This window comes from Aptenodytes patagonicus, chromosome W (assembly GCF_965638725.1).
Source record: "Aptenodytes patagonicus chromosome W, bAptPat1.pri.cur, whole genome shotgun sequence".
NCBI lineage: Eukaryota > Metazoa > Chordata > Aves > Sphenisciformes > Spheniscidae > Aptenodytes > Aptenodytes patagonicus.
In genome coordinates, this window is record NC_134981.1 from 18,754,550 (window position 1) to 18,764,607 (window position 10,058).

The window sequence follows — 10,058 nt, forward strand, 5'->3', positions numbered from 1 at the left end:
CCTCCAGGAATGGGGACTCAACCACTTCCCTGGGCAGCCTGTTCCAATGTTTAACCACTCTTGCAGTAAAGAAATTTTTCCTCACGTCCAATCTAAACCTCCCCTGGCGCAACTTGAGGCCATTTCCTCTCGTCCTATCGCTAGTTACTTGGGAGAAGAGACCAACACCCACCTCGCTACAACTTCCTTTCAGGTAGTTGTAGAGAGCCATGAGGTCTCCCCTGAGCCTCCTTTTCTCCAGGCTAAACAACCCCAGTTCCCTCAGCCGCTCCTCATAAGACTTGTTCTCCAGACCCTTCACCAGCTTCATTATCCTTCTCTGGACATGCTCCAGCACCTCAACATCCTTCTTGTAGTGAGGGGCCCAAAACTGAACACAGTATTTGAGGTGCAGCCTCACCAGGGCCGAGTACAGGGGCACGATCACTTCCCTAGTCCTGCTGGCCATGCTATTTCTGACACAGGCCAGGATGCCATTGGCCTTCTTGGCCGCCTGGGCACACTGCCGGCTCATATTCAGCCGGCTGTCGACCAATACCCCCAGGTCCTTTTCTGCCAGGCAGCTTTCCAGCCACTCTTCCCCAAGCCTGTAGCGCTGCATGGGGTTGTTGTGGCCCAAGTGCAGGACCCGGCACTTGGCCTTGTTGAATCTCGTACAGTTGGCCTCAGCCCATCGATCCAGCCTGTCCAGGTCCCTCTGCAGAGCCTTCCTACCCTCGAGCAGATCAACGCTCCTGCCCAACTTGGTGTCATCTGCAAATCTACTGAGGGTGCACTCAATCCCCTCATCCAGATCATCGATAAAGATATTGAACAAGACCGGCCCCAAAACTGAGCCCTGGGGAACACCGCTCGTGACCGGCCGCCAACTGGATGTAACTCCATTCACCACAACTCTCTGGGCCCGGCCGTCCAGCCAGTTTTTTACCCAGCACAGAGTACACCTGTCTAAGCCGTGAGCCGCCAGCTTCCCTAGGAGAATGCTGTGGGAGATGGTGTCAAAGGCCTTACTGAAGTCCAGGAAGACCACATCCACTAGGCGGGTCACCTGGTCATAGAAGGAGATCAGGTTGGTCAAGCAGGACCTGCCTCTCATGAATCCGTGCTGGCTAGGATAAATAGGCACAATAGGAATAATAAGGCACAATAGGAAGAATAATAAGGCACAATAGGAAGAAGTTACTTTATTAAAAGAGAAGAATCATGCATCTTACTTTGTAAAGCCTTACTTTTTTTGCAATCTAAATCTAATCAGTGCATGCATATGTTTGTGCAGGTTTAAGAAAAATGTATTTACAATGTTAGACACTGTAATCCATCACTATAAATGCTACTTTGGTGATTGCACTTCAGGAACATTTTTTAATTCTGATGGAAATGTGAAGTAAACTTGCCAGTGCTAAGTCTGGGGCCTAAGCAAGAGCCCTGTCATGAGTGGTAGCAGCGAGTGCAGCTCTGCCTAATGAAGAGCCTCGAGCCCTGATTCAGAGCCGACCAGAGCTGATGCAGTCTCATCAGCTGCGGGGGACTTCACAGCAGAGCTTACATTTGGTAGAGCAAGGTTCGAAGTATGTCCTGCCCAAGAGTTGACACATTTTGACATATCCCATGGCAATAAGCAAAATAAACCATAACATATCTTATTTGCTCTGTATGTTGCAGGGCCTTATGCTGACAAGGGTGACAGTCTCCCCCTGGCATTTGAGCCGCCCAGCCTCACACTCGGTCATGGTCCGACAGGCAGCAGAGCTGCTCACTTCAGCACAGATCTGGATGCCTCCCTCCTTGCACGTCCCGTCTTCATCACAAACACAGTTGTTGGATTGCACTAAGCAAAAGTACAGAGGAAAAAACACTCAGGATGGCATCCGACTCAATGAAAACCAGACTAAAATGTTTCCAGCAAAACCGTAGGAGTGACAGCAATTTATGGAGGGTGCTTCTCCTAAACAGAAGTAATATTAGCTGATATTCAGGTTCAGTGCAAAAAATTAGAAGTGCAAACAAGTGGTGCACTACTGGGGCTTCCTACACTTGGAGAGGCTGGTTGTGCTTATCGGAAAAGTTTGCTCAAGGTGCCTCAGATATTGCTCTCAAAGACATCTCTGATGTTACTGCTTGAAATCTGCTAGCACCGGTTCATGTATCTACTGTTCCAGAGTCCAGATAACATATTAGATGAGAGATCTGTCCTTGGACAGTAACAAACTGATCATGCAAACACTTAGAACTTGTATTTTTATTTACATATAGGCAGTTTCACTAAGATCAAAGGATCTACTCTTACAAATAAATGTGCATAGTTTTATCAGTGACAACAGCTAAATAATCAGATAAAAAGAAGGTCCCATCTGAGATTTATTGTTCATAACTGTGTCTTTGTTTTGGTGTTGTATGTTTATTTTTTGCCTGTGTTTGTTGAAGCTCCAGCCAGTTTTGATTATCTTTTTTTTGCTATTATTTTTGTCTGTTCAACCCTGTTAGACAAAACAGATGAACTCCTATCAAGTAATCTTTTTTATTTTCAAAATATGACAATAACTGTGCCTTCTATCTGGGGCACTTCTGAAAACCTAATTTAATCTTCCCATTTCTGGCAACCCTCTATTAAATCCAATGTAGTGTAGGACACTCAGGGAAATTAGATCAGGGAATCTGAAAACTTCCACTGAAGACAGATTGCAAAAGACTGGGACTATTTCCTCTGAGGGAATAGTCGTTCACCTTTGATCATAATATGAAAAACTGAGGATCAGAAGTGAAGTACAAACAAAAGTAAGTGGCTTTCCTAGATAGTATAGAATAAGACATTCAATTCCTTGCCACAAGATACCACTGGGGAGACTGTGTGGCAAGTTTCAGGAAAGGATTAGCTATTTCTGTGGGCAGTAAGGACTTCCACAATTACTATGTTAAGGAATTGAAAACAGGTGGATACAGTGAAAAAAGAGTAGGGCAAGGGTTTCACCCAAAACTTCCAGAGGACCATCAAACAGGGTAACCTGCTTAACAGAGACTAGGAATATGCTTTTCCTGTAGATAGTGCATTTTGTTACAGTCTCCTGCGGGGTTTTCTTTTCCGTGGTTGGAGCTTCCTGCCATGTTTGGACACCAAACACTGGGCTGATGGTTTGAACCAGCTTAGCAGTGCCTGGTGCTTCTGGGAGGGACTGGAGATACCATACCAGGACAGACCTACAGCTAATGCATAACTGGGGATAAAGACTTCATTTTAGTCATATAAAAAATTTAGCTTACAATTGTGAAGAATCTCTTACCATCACATTCTTTCCCAGAAATGGCATGATCCACGTGATATTTCAGCTGCCTGAGGTATTTTGCAGTTTTCTGCATTAGTAAGAGAATATTTTCTGCCCATGCACTCCAAGGCATGCATCTCGCAAAAAGTTAAAGGTGTGTTTCTCTTGGTTCTTTGATCTGTAGCACAGATGTCCAGGGAAGGAATGAAAACAAAAGCAGGAATCACATTATTTAAATGTGCTTTATCATGGTACCTCTTAAAAAGAACTGAGGGAATGGAAAACATTCAGGGTTCGGGTCCATTTTCCCTGTTCACTGAGGGATCCTATGAGTGCAGCGAGGGAACTCGAGACTGAGACACGTGAATAATTGAGACTTCTTAGAATCATAGAATGGTTTGGGTTGGAAGGGACCTTTAAAGGTCATCTAGTCCAACCCCCCTGCCGTGGGCAGGGACATCTTCAACTAGATCAGGTTGCTCAGAGCCCCGTCCAACCTGACCTTGAATGTTTCCAGGGATGGGGCATCCACCACCTCTCTGGGCAACCTGTTCCAGTGCTTCACCACCCTCAGCGTAAAAAATTTCTTCCTTACATCTAGTCTGAACCTACCTTCTTTTAGTTTAAAACCATTACGCCTTGTCCTATCACTACAGGCCCTGTTAAAAACTCTGTCCCCATCTTTTTTATAAGCCCCCTTTAAGCACTGAAAGACCGCAATGAGGTGTCCCTGGAGCCTTTTCTTCTCCAGGCTGAACAACCCCAACTCCCTCAGCCTTTCTTCATAGGAGAGGTGTTCCATCCCTCTGACCATTTTTTTGGCCCTCCTCTGGACCTGCTCCAACAGGTCCAGACAAAGTCCCTGTCTTTCCTGTGCTGAGGACTCCAGAGCTGGATGCAGTACTCCAGGTGGGGTCTCACCAGAGCAGAGTAGAGGGGCAGAATCACCTCCCTCGACCTGCTGGCCACACTTCTTTTGATGCAGCCCAGGATACGGTTGGCCTTCTGGGCTGCGAGCGCACATTGCTGGCTCATGTCCAGCTTTTCTTCCACCAGTACCCCCAAGTTCTTCTCGGCAGGGCTGCTCTCAATCCCTTCATCCCCCAGCCTGTATTGATACCAGGGGTTGTCCTGACCCAGTGTCCTGGTTTCGGCTGGGATAGAGTTAATTTTCTTCCTAGTAGGTGGTATAGTGCTGTGTTTTGGGTTTAGCATGAGAATAATGTGATAACACACTGATGGTTTAGTTGTTGCTCAGCAGTGTTTATACTAAGTCAAGGAATTCTCAGCTTCCCATACACTGCCAGTGAGGAGGTGCACAAGAAGCTGGGAGGGAGTATGGCCAGGACAGCTGACCCAAACTGGCCAAAGGGATATTCCATACCATATGATGTCATGCTCAGTATATAAGCTGGGGAGAGTTGGCCAGTGGGCAGCGATTGCTTCTTGGGGACTGGCTGGGCGTCAGTCGGTGGGCAGTGAGCAGTTGCATCACTTGGTTTTTCTCCTGTGTTTTGTTCCTCTCTCTCTCTCTGGTTGTTTTACTTTTCATTACTATTATTATTATTATTATATTTCAAGTATTAAACTGTTCTTATCTCAAACCACAAGTTTTCATACTTTTGCTCTTCTGATTCTCTCTCCCATCCAAACAGAGGGGTGGGGGGAGGGTGAGCGAGTGGCTGTGTGGTGCTCAGTTGCCGACTGGGGTTAAACCACGACAGTCCTTTTTGGAGCCCAACGTGGGGCATGAGGAATTCGAGATAAGGAAAGTAATTGGGAGAGGTAATGGGCAAAACATGGACTGAACATTGCTAGAGTGAAGAGCGGAATAATTGTGGGGAATTTTCGGTTGTTGTAATTGTGGTGAAGGGACGAGGGGTGGAGTGTGTGTAAATTGTCCAATTCCGTTTGGTGTTGTGATGATGTTGTTTTGATTTTGGTGTGGGGAATTCTTTTTTGTTGATGTGAGTGAAGTTTGTGAAGACTGTGTGATGAATGTGGATTTTAATGATAATTCTTAAATATGTGATTCACAGAGGCGAGGGGTGGAATGTATTGGGTTTGTGTGGCAAGGTTTTGGTAGCAGGGAGGCTACAGGGGTGGCTTCTGTGAGAAGCTGCTAGAAGCTTCCCCTATGTCCGATAGAGCCAATGCCAGCCGGCTCCAAGACGGACCCACCGCTGGCCAAGGCCGAGCCAATCAGCGACGGCGGGAGCGCCTCTGTGATAACACATTTAAGAAGGGGGAAAAAAAACCCTGCGCAACTGCAGGCAGAAGAGAGGAGTGAGAATATGTGAGAGAAACAACTCTGCAGGCACCAAGGTCAGTGAAGAAGGAGGGGGAGGAGGTGCTCCAGGCGCCGGAGCAGAGATTCCCCTGCAGCCCGTGGTGAAGACCATGGTGAAGCAGGCTGTCCCCCTGCAGCCCCTGGAGCCCTGGAGGTTAATGGTGGAGCAGATATCCACCTGCAGCCCATGGAGGACCCCATATCACAGGAGGTGGATGCCCGAAGGAGGCTGGGACCCCATGGGAAGCCCGCACTGGAGCAGGCTCCTGGCAGGACCTGTGGACCTGTGGATAGAGGCGCCCACACTGGAGCAGGTTTGCTGGCAGGACTTGTGACCCCGTTGGGGACCCACGCTGGAGCAGTCTGTTCCTGAAGGACTGCACTCCGTGGAAGGGACCCATGCTGGAGCAGTTCGTGAAGAACAGCAGTCCATGGGAAGGACCCATGCTGGAGAAGTTCTGTCTCCCTTGGGAGGGACCCCACGCTGGAGCAGGGGAAGAGCGTGAGGAGTCCTCCGCCTGAGGAGGAACGAGCGGCAGAGACAACGTGAGATGAACTGACCGCAACCCCCATTCCCCGTCCCCTTGCGCTGCTCGGGGGGAAGGAGGTAGAGAAAATCGGGAGTAAATTTGAGTCTGGGAAGAAGGGAGGGCTGGGGGGAAGGTGTTTTAAGATTTAGATATTATTTCTCGTTACCCTACTCTGATTTGATTGGTAATAAATTAAATTAATTTCCCCGAGTCAAGTCTGTTTTGCCCGTGATGGTAATTGGTGAGTGATCTCTCCCTGTCCTTATCTCAACCCACGAGCCTTTCATTATATTTTCTCTCCCCTGTCCAGCTGAGGAGGGGAGTGATAGAGTGGCTTTGCTGGGTCTCTGGCGTCCAGCCAGGGTCAACCCACCACAGTGCTTTTTAGTGCCCAACATGGGGCTCGAAGGGTTGAGATAATGACAGATCTGACCACAGCGTGTTAAAATAGATTTGCTATAAGCATTTAATAGTCACTGGTCACAATGTTCTTTTATTTGTTTGCATGGTTGTATTATGTAAATCCTTACTTGCAGCATGTATTCCCTGTGGTGCTGTTGATCACTTCTGGGAGATGGGTCAGGATTATCACTTTGCTGTACTGTGTAACATTGGCTTATGATACAATAATATTACTGGTAAAAAGACTAATTTGGTATTATATTTGGTATTGCTGTCATCTCCGTACCTCGGGCGCCATCTCTCGGAAATTATTAATAATGACACTCTTCATCTTTTCTCCTCGGAGAACCAATCTACGGGGAAACATGGGGGGGATGACTTCCCCCGTTCTTTCACCCTCCCTTTCTCCTTCAGGCTAGTTACACCAGTTCGCGAGAATTTTGAATATCCTTGGGATGTTCAAGCCAGCATGCTCCTATTGCTATGGTTCCTGAATCTGTTTCAGGTATTGTTTAGGGTTAAACAACTATATAAAAAAAATCACCCAGAGATCTGCCCTGAAGCTGGATAGTTATGAGTGGCAGGGTGTGTGGGACAAGATGGGCAAGTACCTAGGCCAATGGGCACCCCCAGTGTTTTGGAACTTCACCCCTGAGCAAGTGCAGAATCCTGAAAAACTAGTAAAGTATTTGGACAAAGTATGCTGTCACCCTGGCAACTCCAGAGAGACACAAATCACTGCAAAGTGCTGGGGCCTGGCCCATGCCTACCGAGCCCTGTTCAACACTATTCAGTACCCTCAAGGGGAAGAAAAAGTCTCTGGAACTGAAGACAAAATGACAGGCACTGCAGCTACTCCAACCCCCGCAACAGGCACTGCGGTTGCTCCAACCCCAACGACAGGCTCTGTGGCCACTGTAACCCCGGCGGCAGGCACTGTGGCTGAACCAAAGAACCAACCTGTGCCGGTATCAGTCGCCCCTATACACAAGAAGAAATTTTGGAAGCGGAAGTTGGCTCGTATAGTAAGGGAGGAAGAAGATTCTTCTAAAAGGGAGCCAGAGGAGGAAGTGGATGAGGCAGACTACCCCGGAGTAGGGCCATGACGAGAACAGGAGGAGAGGCAGCTGCTGCTCAGGGAGGAAGAAGAGGAAGAACTCATAAATGAGGCGGTAACCACCCGATCCCTATCCCTGAGTGAGCTGCGAGATATACGAAAAGATTTCAGCCGTCGTCCAGGCGAGCATATTGTCACCTGGCTGCTCCGATGCTGGGATAATGGGGCCAGTAGCCTAGAATTAGAGGGTAAAGAAGCCAAGCAGCTGGGATCCCTTTCCAGGGAAGGGGGCATTGACAAAGCGATTGGAAAAAAGACACGAGTCCTCAGCCCCTGGAGGCAACACCTGTCAAGCGTGAAGGAAAGGTATCCCTTCAAGGAAGATGTCATATGTCACCCAGGCAAGTGGGCCACCATGGAGAGGGGTATCCAGTTTCTGAGAGAATTAGCCATGATGGAGGAGATTTATGATGACCTGGACAACAAGCAGCTATCCAAAGATCCAGATGAAGTCAGGTGCATGCGACCCATGTGGCGGAAGTTTATAAGGAGCGCACCATCGTCATATGCCAATTCATTGGCAGCAATGACCTGGAAAGATGAAGAGGGACAAACGGTGGATGAATTGGCTAGTCAACACGGGCAATACGAAGAAAGTCTCTCTTCCTCCCTTGTCTTGGCTGTGGAGAAACTGTCCCGGGAGATCCAGCAACTCAGAGAGGATAGGTCCTACTCCCCACCTGTACGGACCAGTATCTCGGCTATTAGGAGTCAGCGTTCTTTTGCTCAAGAGAAGGAATATAGAGGGTACACACAACAGGGCACCCTATGGTTTTACCCATGTGACCACGGAGAGGACATGAGGAAGTGGGATGGAGCTTATGGGTCAGAATTAAAGGGAAGGCAGGGACAAGTGACATTACGGTGCGGGTCTGCTACAGGCCATCTGACCAGGAAGACCAAGTGGATGAGGCCCTCTATAGATAGATAGGAGCAGCCTCACGCTCACAAGCCCTGGTCCTCATGGGGGACTTGAACCACCCCGACATCTGTTGGAGGGACAACATGGCAGGGCATAAGCAATCCGGGAGGTTCCTGGAATGCATCCATGATAAATTCCTTCTCCAAGAGGTAGAGGAGCCAATGAGGAGAGGTGCTATGCACCTCTGTGGGAGACACTGTCTCCCACAGTATTCTCCTAGAGAAGCTGGCGGCTCACGGCTTAGACAGGTGTACTCTTTGCTGGGTAAAAAACTGGTTGGATGGCCAGGCCCGGAGAGTTGTGGTGAATGGAGTTCAATCCAGTTGGCGGCCGGTCACAAGCGGTGTTCCCCAGGGCTCAGTTTTGGGGCCGGTCTTGTTCAATATCTTTATCGACGATCTGGACGAGGGGATGGAGTGCACCCTCAGGAAGTTTGCAGACGACACCAAGTTGGGCGGGAGTGTTGATCTGCTCGAGGGTAGAAAGGCTCTGCAGAGGGACCTGGACAGGCTGGATCGATGGGCCGAGGCCAATTGTATGAGATTCAACAAGGCCAAGTGCCGGGTCCTGCACTTCGGCCACAACAACCCCATGCAGCGCTACAGGCTTGGGGAAGAGTGGCTGGAAAGCTGCCTGGCAGAAAAGGACTTGGGGGTGTTGGTCGACAGCCGGCTGAACATGAGCCGGCAGTGTGCCCAGGCGGCCAAGAAGGCCAATGGCATCCTGGCCTGTGTCAGAAATAGTGTGGCCAGCAGGACTAGGGAAGTGATTGTCCCTTTGTACTCGGCCCTGGTGAGGCCGCACCTTGAATACTGTGTTCAGTTTTGGGCCCCTCACTACAAGAAGGACGTTGAGGTGCTGGAGCGTGTTTAGAGAAGGGCAACGAAGCTGGTGAAGGGTCTGGAGAACGAGTCTTATGAGGAGCGGCTGAGGGAACTGGGGTTGTTTAGCCTGGAGAAAAGGAGGCTGAGGGGAGACCTCATGGCTCTCTACAACTACCTGAAAGGAGGTTGTAGCGAGGTGGGTGTCGGTCTCTTCTCCCAAGTAACTAGCGATAGGACAAGAGGAAATGGCCTCAAGTTGCGCCAGGGGAGGTTTAGATTGGACGTGAGGAAAAATTTCTTTACTGCAAGAGTGGTTAAACATTGGAACAGGCTGCCCAGGGAAGTGGTTGAGTCACCATCCCTGGAAGTATTTAAAAGACGTGTAGATGCGGCACTTAGGGACATGGTTTAGTGGGCATGGTGGTGTTGGGTCGACGGTTGGACTCGATGATTTTAGAGGTCTTTTCCAACCTTAATGATTCTATGATTCTATGATTCTATGCTGGACCTTGTTCTTACCAACAAGGAGGGGCTGGTGGGGAATGTGAAGCTCAAGGGCAGCCTGGGCTGCAGTGACCATGAAATGGTGGAGTTCAAGATCCTTAGGGCACCGAGGAGGGCACACAGCAAGCTCACTACCCTGGACTTCAGGAGAGCAGGCTTTGGCCTCTTCAGGGATCTGCTTGACAGAGTGCCATGGGACAAAGCCCTGG